This window comes from Nuphar pumila, chromosome 6, assembly GCF_984573655.1.
Source record: "Nuphar pumila chromosome 6, dmNupPumi1.hap1.1, whole genome shotgun sequence".
NCBI lineage: Eukaryota > Viridiplantae > Streptophyta > Magnoliopsida > Nymphaeales > Nymphaeaceae > Nuphar > Nuphar pumila.
Genome location: NC_143254.1, coordinates 87443316 through 87454610, shown reverse-complemented (window position 1 = coordinate 87454610; position 11295 = coordinate 87443316). Strand labels below are relative to the sequence as shown.

Genomic DNA, 11295 nt, shown 5'->3' with positions numbered 1-11295 from the left:
CGCCAAGATTTTGGGCATCATCCTCTTCATTTTCTCGATCTGCCTTTTCCTCTATGCCTCTATCAGCCCCTCTACGTTGACCATCGCCAGCATCCTACAAAAGAGAACCACAATGTTAGTATTTATAAACAAAACATAATGAAATAAATTATATGCAATCCACCTAATCTAATACAACAAAGTAAATGGCTGAATGACGCATAGACTAGTAATAAAACTGAAAGACATTAACAAAATTATAAGGAAAATTTTATAGCAATTCAATCATGCATAACTGACGGGCACCTGAGCTCATATTGAATGCAGATGAAGTTTCCTTGTCCTGAAAAAAGTTGCACAACTCATTACAGACAAGGTTGGGAATGTCTTCATTTAAAAAGTGTTGCATTTTATCCTCAAGACGGTGACAAACACCATCCCAAGACATAGCAGGGTCAATAGGACGTTGAGAGTTGATGCTGGAGGGAGAACTCTGTGAGCCCGAGCTGCATGAGGCAATGACTGGTGTGGTGTTTATGTTACTCCCAAACCCGAACACACGACCCTTTTTGGGTTCACCTGTAGCAGTCACCCATGCTGCAGGATCAAAAGACAGATGCTAAGTAGAGTCATCGCCATATCGTTGTATCATTTGCACTATAACAAAGCAGTAGATTAGCAACGACCACATTCAGTCGCTAATCCGTCGCTAACATGGTTAGCGACGGATTAGCGACAACGAGGCGACAGTATGCTTACGTCGCGAATATTTCGACCCTAACTGGCGACAGAATTATTCTGTTGCCAGGTCCGTCGCTAATTGCGACGAAATAACGAGCGCTATATTCCGTCGCCAATCCGCCGGTACTAAACGGGGACCACGGCTTGGCGACGGATTTACTTCCGTCGCTATGCCGTCGCTAGATTAATATGAATAGCGACGGATGGTTTTGTCGCTAAACCGTCGCAAACACAAAAAAAAATTAAAAAAATTTTATTTGAAAATTAAATACCGAGAACTGTACAATTTCTATTTCCTGTACAATTTATATTTCCTGTAAATAAAAAACAAACCACACAAAAAAATTCATATAACAAGAATCTACAACAATTAATCGTTCCACCTTAAAATTAAGAAGTTTAATTATTTACAATTCGACAATTACAATTAGGAAAAATAAAAAAAATAGAACTTCTTCAACACAGTCCTCTAATCATCGCCAAGATTTTGTGCGTCTTCTTGTTCATTGTCTTTATCTGTCCCTTCAGCTCCACTACCCTGATTATCGCTAGCAGCCTACACAAGAAAAGAACAGTCAGTATTGATAAACAAAATATAATGAAATAAATTACACACTATATGTGATTCTATCATGTGCTCATGTGTGATCTAAGGCAATAAAAAAACTCTATATGTGATTCTATCATGCTCATATGTGCTCTAAGGCAGACAAAAAGTTATATATATATATATATATATATATATGTGATTCTATCATGCTCATATGTGTGCTAAGGCAGTCAAAAAATTGAATATGTGATTATAGCATGTTCATATGTGTTCTAAGGCATCTAAAAAAACTCTATATGTGATTCTACCATGCTCAGATGTGCTTTAAGGCAGGCAAAAAACTATATATGTGATTCGATCATGCTCGTATGTGTGCTAAGGCAGTAAAAAAATTGAATATGTGAATATAGCATGCTCATATGTGCTCTAAGGCAGGCAAAGCCAAAAATTTTATATGTGATTCTATCATAAATGATATATAACATGTTCATATGTGTTATAAGGCAGTAAAAAAACTCTATATGTTATTATAGCATGCTCATATGTGTGCTAAGGCAGTCAAAAAACTGAATATGTGATTATAATATGCTCATATGTGTTCTTAGGCAGTCAAAAAACTGAATATGTGATTATAGCATGCTCATATGTGTTCTAATGCAGTCAAAAAAACTTTATATGTGATTCTATCATGCTCATATGTGCTCTAAGGCAGACAAAAAGTTTTATATATATATATATATATATATATATATATATATATATATATATATATATATATATATATATATATATGTGATTCTATCATGCTCATATGTGTGCTAAGGCAGTCAAAAAATTGAATATGTGATTATAGCATGTTCATATGTGTTCTAAGGCATCTAGAAAAACTCTATATGTGATTCTACCATGCTCAGATGTGCTTTAAGGCAGGAAAAAAACTATATATGTGATTCGATCATGCTCGTATGTGTGCTAAGGCAGTCAAAAAATTGAATATGTGAATATAGCATGCTCATATGTGCTCTAAGGCAGGCAAAGCAAAAAAATTTATATGTGATTCTATCATAAATGATATATAGCATGTTCATATGTGTTCTAAGGCAGTAAAAAAACTCTATATGTTATTATAGCATGCTCATATGTGTGCTAAGGCAGTCAAAAAACTGAATATGTGATTATAATATGCTCATATGTGTTCTTAGGCAGTCAAAAAACTGAATATGTGATTATAGCATGCTCATATGTGTTCTAATGCAGTCAAAAAAACTTTATATGTGATTCCATCATGCTCATATGTGCTCTAATGCAGTCAAAAAAACTTTATATGTGATTCTATCATGCTCATATGTGCTCTAAGACAGACAAAAAAATTTTATATGTGATTATAGCATGCTCATATGTGCTCTAATGCAATAAAAAAACTCTATATGTTATTATAGCATGCTCATATGTGCTCTAAGGCAGTCAAAAAACTGAATATGTGATTATACCTGAGAGGGACCTGGAATCGAAGATCCCCTATCCTGAACAGCGGCCTTGATCTCATTTCGGAGAAAGGGGGCGACGATGTATTGAAAGTAGTTATTCAGTGATTCATTAATGATCTGGCGTACATCATCACCGAAAAGAATAGTCGGCTGCTTGGAGCTTATGTCGGCGCAAGAAGTCGGTGAGCCGTAACTGGAAGAACCAATAACTGGTGAAGTGTTCATATTACTCCCAAACCCGAACACGCGACCTTTTTTGGGTTCACCTGCTGCAGTCACCCATGCTGTAGGATCAAATGATGGATGCTGAGTAGCGTCATCGCCATATCGCTCTACCATCTGTTGCTCATATGCCTCCTACAAAATAATGTTTAAAGTATTCATTAATAATTAATGATAACATTATGATAACTTGCATATATATTACAATGATTATTAATAGAATTAATACATACTGTTGTCGTTCTCGCCTTCTCTGATACGAAGACTCCCGTGGTCTTCCGTTTATGTGTTTCTACAAACACATCCTTATATGGTACACTGCCTCCTTTTTCTGCTTTCTGCGAAGTTAAATGACAAAAGATTTAGTACACAAGTTTGCAACAATACTTATAAAATTAATATTATATATTGATGAGTTACCATTTTCTTTAGGTGGCTCCCAAATGTCTTAGATCCATCTGTGTGTAGATGGGCTTCGGGCATCTTCGATCGATTTTGTGCAGCCTTCGCAGAGCGATTTCTAAATGCATCTCCCGCCTACTTATCGCACAATTCATCCCAGTAATCTCTCCTGATAGTAATAGGACCATGGCTCTTCCACAGTAATGGATCATCTACTACGCCAGATGCTTTTTTTGCTGCAGTCTTCATAGTGTGCAGCATGTCTGCAAATCGATTGGCAGCCACCTTCTGTCATACCTTCCTTGCATCATTTTCTTCCACCGTAGTTGCGAAGCGATTCGAAGCCTACAAATATTTTTAGAAAGTTAGTAGACATTGCTTAAATAAATTAAATATGAAACACATTAACTATGAGGAACAACTGTATACCATGAATGAGGACCACAATCTGTCTAACACCTCCTTTGGGTACTCTTTCCATTGAGCAACTGGTCCTGGTAGATATTGAAGAAGTGAATTCCTAATCTCCCGTACTATTTCTTGTGGCTCAAACCTCGTGCTGCACATGAATTGTTACACAGTAAATATCAATATAAAATATTTAAAAGATATACAATAATTGAAAACAAAATACTTACGGTCGATTATCGATATACACTATTCGAATGAGTCTTCTTATGCCAGCCTGAGAAGACCCTGTTTCCTGTGTTGGCTGTTGACTTGTGTGATCAACTGGTGTAGGTGGGTCGTGTACAGGCGCAACATCATCTGTAAAAAAATACATTAGAAATTCTCAGAATGTGCATTTGAACTAATCAAGCATCTAATTAGTTATATGATATACCTATCACAGGAGCCCGTGAAGATGAAGGCTGAGCCTGGCTACTACTGGATGAGCGACCACTATAACCTCCACGAACCATATTCTAACAAATAACATATGTCATACAATACATTCAAATAATTCACATCAAGTATTACAATGCATTCAAGTCATTCACACCAAGCATTGCAATGCATTCAAATAATTCAAATCATTGACATCAAGTATTGCACTAATTCAAATCATTCATTAATTGCATAAATTATAATACATTCAGATAATTGAAATCATTCACATCAAGTATTACAATGCATTCGAATCATTCGTATCAAGTATTAATATACATTCAAATAAAATTTTTAATCATTCACACCAAGTATTGCAATACAACTCACATCAAGTATTACAATGCATTTAAATAGAGGTTTGTAGTATAAGATTTTGCTCACTAGCTTGAGAATTCTTCCTCGTCACTAGTTTGACTTTCTTCTTCTTCTTCTTCTTCTTCATTGTTTGCCCATCCACTTGGTTCATCATTTGGATCACATTCCTCTATGAATGTTTCATCGGCCAATGGAGATATGACATGCATATCATGCGCAACATCGTGACCATAAGCGAAGTCATAGACATCATCTGATTGATAGTAATCACTGTCTTCAGCTAACTCATCTTCCTGTAACTGATCATACTCGGGGTATAGTTTGGATTTCACCTTGCAAACTGCCCACCATTCATTTCTATCTGACTTTTTTATACTCAGATATGAAGTATAATAAACTTGTTGAGCTTGCGAGGCTAATATGAATGGTTCATATGTTCCAAACCTGGATTTATGATTCACCTCCACAATGCCTGAAGCTTTGTCGAGTCTTGTTGCAGTTGGATCAAACCAATGACACTTGAATATCGTAACCCTGTTATTCATGCCTAAGTAAGTCAACTTCATTATTTCCTCTATAACACCGTAGTAATCATGTTCATTTTCACCGTAGCTGCTACCCTTGACACACACGCCACTATTTATCGTTGATTTGTTTATACCGTAGTCTTTTGTATGGAATCGATAACCATTTACGATATACCCGTTGTAGCATTGCACAACTTTGGTCGGACCATTTTCTAAATCACATATTCCTTGATCTTTAACATCACCATGGCGAACCTACGCACAGACATAAACAATTATTGTGATCACGATCAATTAAGTAACTTAGTGTTGTTTATAAGTACAAAATTTATGTTAGCTTCTTTACCAACTGTTTCAACCACTCCACAAACTTAGTTTCACGTTCTTTTTGTACTTCTGCATCAGTGAGATGTGAAACTTCGCTTTGCAACTCCAGATCAAATCGTCTGCAAACCACAAATACTTATATTACCGAGCCATGTATCCACATATAGAACATAAAAGGATTTATAATTGAGTTGCATATACATATACTTACTCGATGTATGGGTCGATCGCTGAGCAATTAAAAAGAATATAGATGTGTGCTGCATCTTGCTCTCGATCTGTCAATAGCCTTGATCGGCAACTACCAAATGCATGCCCAAGTGGTTGAAATATCGATAGCTTGTCAGCTACAGTTACTTGTTCTTCATCATCGTTATGGGGCGGGCATGTGTAACGTGTTGGAATATGAGGTTTGAAGTACATAGATGAGAAATTTGAAATCTCTTCTAAAGTGTACGCCTCACAAATAGAGTCTTCTACTCTTGCTTTATTACGAACCTTTTTTTTTAGGTCGAACATGCATCTGACAAGAATATACATTTCAAATTTTAAATATCTGTCATTAAAGAGACAAATATAAAAAAACATATACCTTTCAAATGGGTATATCCATCGATATTGCACAGGGCCACCAACCCTTAGTTCATATGGCAGATGTATGATCAAATGTTCCATAACATCGAAAAATGCTGGCGGAAATATCTTTTCTAACAGACAAACAGTGGTGATGACAGAGTCCTCGAGATTCTTTACATCTGATACAATGACCTCCGATGCGCACAATGTTCTGAAAAATCCGCTCAACTCAGACAATACCCCCCATATAGGTTTGTCTAACATATCATGGAATGCTAGGGGTATCAATCGTTGCATAAAGATATGACAATCATGGCTCTTCAACCCATATAACTGTCCATCGTCAATCTTCACAGCCCGAGCAATGTTAGAGACATATCCATCTGGAAATCTCAGTTGTCTCAACCATTGACATACATATTTTATTTGATCAGGTCCGAGCACGTACTTCGCCTTTGGTTTCAGTACTTTGCCATTATACTCTTTGAGTTCCAATTCTGGTCTTTTACATATTAATTTTAAATCCATACGGGCCTTTGGATTATCCTTCGTTTTTCCTTTAATATTCATTACTGTATTGAACACATTATCAAACACATTTTTCTCTACATGCATCACATCCAAATTATGTCGTATCAATAGGGTCGGCCAATACGGTAGTTCCCAAAAAATAGATTTTTTCGTCCAATTGTGATCCTTCACAAATCCACGGAAGGGTGTAGGACTGCAGGCATCTGTTAATACATCTGGAAAGTATCGCAATCTTCTTAGAATCTCTATGCTGGACAATCTTGAGGATGGACCTTCCGTTTCAGTTGTGCTTGCTTTAAATGCATTCTTTTGACGTCGGAACGGATGATCGCTGGGTAGAAATCGACGATGACAATCAAACCAGCAAGGCTTCCTTCCATGCCTCAATCTAAAAGCTTTGGAATCCTCCATGCAGTACGGACAAGCCAACCTCCCATGTGTGCTCCAACCAGATAACATACCATATGCAGGGAAGTCACTGATTGTCCATAGAACAGCGCCTTCATGTTGAAATTTTGTTTTTTGTGGGCATTATACGTGGTAACACCGTCATCCCACAGTACTTTTAATTCATCAATCAATGGCCTTAGATATACATCAAGATTTTGGCCAGGTGAGGTCGGACCAGGGATCAACAGAGACAAGAAAAGATTTGGACGTTTCATACACAAGCTTGGTGGAAGGTTGTATGGAGTTACAAATACTGGCCAGCATGAGTATGGAGTTGATCTACCCCCAAATGGATTAAATCCATCTGTACATAGACCGAGTCTAACATTTCGCACTTCTATTGCGAAGTTCTGATGAGTACGATCAAAGTGCTTCCAAGCTTCAACGTCAACAGGATGCGTGATCTTGTTTTCATCGTGTCGAACTTTATTTGCATGCCATCTCATGTGTTTAGCTGTCCTTGAAGACATATACAATCGCTGCAATCTAGGAGTGATAGGAAAGTAGCGGAGCGACTTGTATGAAACTTCCTTTGATCTCGTGCTACCATTGCCTCTTGTCTTTGGCTTGAACCGAGGATGCCCACATGACGGGCATGATATGTCATTTTCCTGCTCCTTGAAATACAACATGCAGTGATTTGGACAAACATCAATCTTTTTGTAACCCATACCTAGAGCGTTGACCATAACTTTCGCACGATAGAAATTTTGTGGCAATTTCTCATCTTTAGGCAACATACTCTTCACAATCATGCACAAACGGTCAAAACATGATTGACTCAAATTATACTCGGACTTCAAATTCATTAGTTGAAGAACTGCAAACAAGATAGTGTGACTCTCACAACCGTTCCAAAGTGGCTCATCAGCATCTCTAAGTAAATCATAAAATCTACTAGCTGCATCGTTTGGTGATTCTTCATCTACGGCAGTTCTTACATCACTAGAACTCATAGCAGAACCCAGTTCTGTTCCTGCGGCATCAAATATCAAATTCGTATATGGATTATCGTGCACCACATTCACCCGTGCATCAAAATCGTTTCTAAATTGTTCTCCATGAAACGCCCAGTTCTGATAATCACTCACAAAACCCTTCCTGTATAGGTGATGTCTAACGCCATGAGGTTCTACAAATCGATTATTCTTACAAATCTTGCAGGGATACCTAATCCGACCTGTGGGATCTACCGTACTGACACTTGCCGTTGCAAATTCAATAAAACTGTTAACACCATCCATATATTCATGCGATAACTCATTGTCCACTATCCTACGGTACATCCATTCACGGTTTGCAGTCATTCTGTCGTATGATGTTACGAATAGTATCCTAACCAGTTAAAAGAGAACCATCAGAATGCTATGATGAAGAAAATATCAAATTTATCATGCAATATATGATGTCATACAATCACAAGAATTATGATGCATGCATTGATAACTTAATATTTTCATGTGCAAACTATTCATGACATGATACATTCATTTGAAGCATGCTTTCAGTATACAATTTCACATGGAAGACATAATCAAATTGAAAGTAACTACATATAAGCATGAATACAATCACATCAAACTTTGCAATACATCGAAATAATTCATATCAAACAAATATCAAACATGTACCTGCAGCAAACACACTTCAATATCCCACTAACTACTACCATGCATAGCATGGACTCCGTACTCCAAAAATAAGAACACTTCCATATTCATACATTAAAATCATGCTCAGCATGATCTCCGAACTCCAACAAAACAGCCCTAGATATCAACAACTAAGTGAGTGTGTGAACAATAAAGTGTTACATTCAATAAATTAAATAACATGTGATGCGATTGCATCACTTACTCACCACGGGTATTTACCCGATTTGCATTGTTTTTGTCGCTTACTTACCACGGATGGCGGGGCACAAGCGAGTTCCGTTGAGAAATCTGCAAAAAACACTGTGTTAAAATGAATATTGAAGCTAATTAGGGAAACACAAACACTTATGCAATGCAAAAAACAACTAAACTCTTGATGATATATCTAATGATGAAATGCGATGAAATAAAGTGTGCAAGTAATATACTGCAATGAATATTGAAGCTAATTAGGGAAACACAAACACTTATGCAAAGGAAGCAAAAAGACTAAACAAAGAAAAAATAGAAAATTGATCATAAATTGTTTATCTCTGCTCAACGGACGATCTATAGAAGATCATTCTTATACAAGAGGTGACAAAACAAAATTTTCATAAACCAGTACAGAGAAATACTAAACAACCACTTGCCTAACAGATTATAAAAAAGAGAGACACACTAAGAAACCATTTGCAAAATATACAATAAACTAAACCACAACCAATTAAAAATGGGATAATGATATACTCTCTTTAGGATTTCTCTGTTCCCATTTTCTCAATCAAAATCTTTTAAAACTCATATTTTTCTATCATGCCCTTTGTTTCCCCAATCATTAAAAGAAATAAAGGGAAAGGAAAATTAAACTGAATAGAAGGAAAATAATGACAAAAATCCTTTTCTTAACACAAACATGGCACAAGATGTTACATCTTCCCATCCAACAAACATTAGCCCAAACAAATATTCCAAATAATAACACTTGGAAAACAAACTGGTAATTCGGTTAAAACCTCAAAAAGATTATAGAAAATAGGTCAGATAGTCGCTTGCATGTGCTCAAGGAACAACTTCAAGAGATAGTTTTCATACAAGAGGTGTCAGAAGAAGAAATAATCATCATGGACATAACATAAATAAATAAAAAAATATAGAAAAATAGCGGGAGATAATGTAAGAAAGATGTCACATGAAAACCATAAAACAAAATGCAAAAAATAACAGAAATGGAGGAAATCGCTCAGAACAGTTTGCTTATCTCTGCTCAAAGAACAAGCTTTGAAAGTTGTTCTCGTACAAGAGGTGTCAGAAGAAGCATTGAACATCATGAAAAAAATGAAAAAGAAGACATAATCATAAAAAGATAGTTTCGGAGGAAGCAAAAATGCAGATGAGGAATCGGAGGAAGAAGAAGAAGAAGAAGAAGAAAATGCAGATGCAAATGATTACCTGCGCGTCGCCGGGCGGTGGCGGGAGGCTGACGGGGAGCGACAGCTGGCGAGCGGCGGCTGGCGAGCGGTGGACGGCTGGAGAGCGGCGGCTGGCGAGCGGTGGACGGGGAGCGGCGGCTGGCGAGCGGTGGACGGGGAGCGGCGGCTGGCGAGCGGCGGCGGCCGGGCGGTGGCGAGAGCCGACGGACGGCGGGAGGGAGGGGGCGGCGAGCGGGAGCAAGACATCAAAACAGGAAAAAGAGAAAGAGGGATGGGATTAGGGATTTACGTGACATTTAGCGACGGCTTAGCGACGGAATAATTCCGTCGCTAAGCCGTCATAAATCAAAATACCAAAAAAGCGACGGAATATATTCTGTCGCTACGTCGTCGCTAATTAGCGACGACAGAGTTCCCTCTCTAAATCCATCGCTAAAATGGTGTTCTTGTAATAAAAATTAGCGACAAAAAATTACAGTCGCTAATCCGTCGCTAAGTAGCAACAGATTAGCGATAAAAGTTGTTTCCTCGCTAATCCGTCGTGAATTAGCGACAGATTGTATCTCTAGCTAATCTGTCGCTAATTAGCGACGGAAAAAATCCGTCACAAATTTCCGTCGCTAATTAACAATTTTCTTGTAGTGTTGTTGCTCGTATGACTCCTACAAAGTAATAATTAGAATATGAATTAATAATTAAGAATTGTAATGTTTATGATAACATAATTTAAAGTAACTTGTATATTGCAATGTTTATTAATACAATAAATACATATCGTTGTCACTCTCACCTTCTCTGATACAAAATCTCTCGTGCTCTTACGTTTATGTGTTTCAACAAACACATCCTTGTAAGACACAATGTTTCTTTTTTCTGCTTCATGCAATGTGACATGATATAAAAAATCAATTAATAAATATACAGAAATACTTACAAATTTAACAATATATATATATATATATATATATATATATATATATATATATATATATATATATATATTGATGACTTACCATTTTCTTCTAGTGGCTCCCAAAAGTCCTAGATTCACTTGTGTGTAGATGTGCATCGGGCATCACTGCTCGGTTTTGTGCAGTCTTTGCTGAACGGTTTTGAAAATCATTGCTCACCCACTTGTCGCACATGCCCTCCTAATAATCTCTCTTAACAGTAGTCGGCCCATGGCCCTTCCACTGTAGTGGATCATCTATCCCACCAGCTACTTTTTTT

The 11295-nt window shown here is 37.1% G+C and overlaps 2 non-coding genes across 2 annotated transcripts; both read right to left on the bottom strand.

The window, feature by feature from the left end:
• Window positions 1-9671: 9671 nt before the first annotated feature.
• LOC149835045 (small nucleolar RNA snoR1) lies at window positions 9672-9762 on the bottom strand. The gene has a single exon (XR_016432900.1). It is a non-coding gene; the product is annotated as a small nucleolar RNA snoR1 (small nucleolar RNA).
• Window positions 9763-9872: 110 nt separating this feature from the next.
• On the bottom strand, window positions 9873-9967 carry LOC149835044 (small nucleolar RNA snoR1). Its single transcript, XR_016432903.1, has one exon. It is a non-coding gene; the product is annotated as a small nucleolar RNA snoR1 (small nucleolar RNA).
• Between the last annotated feature and the right edge of the window lie 1328 nt (window positions 9968-11295).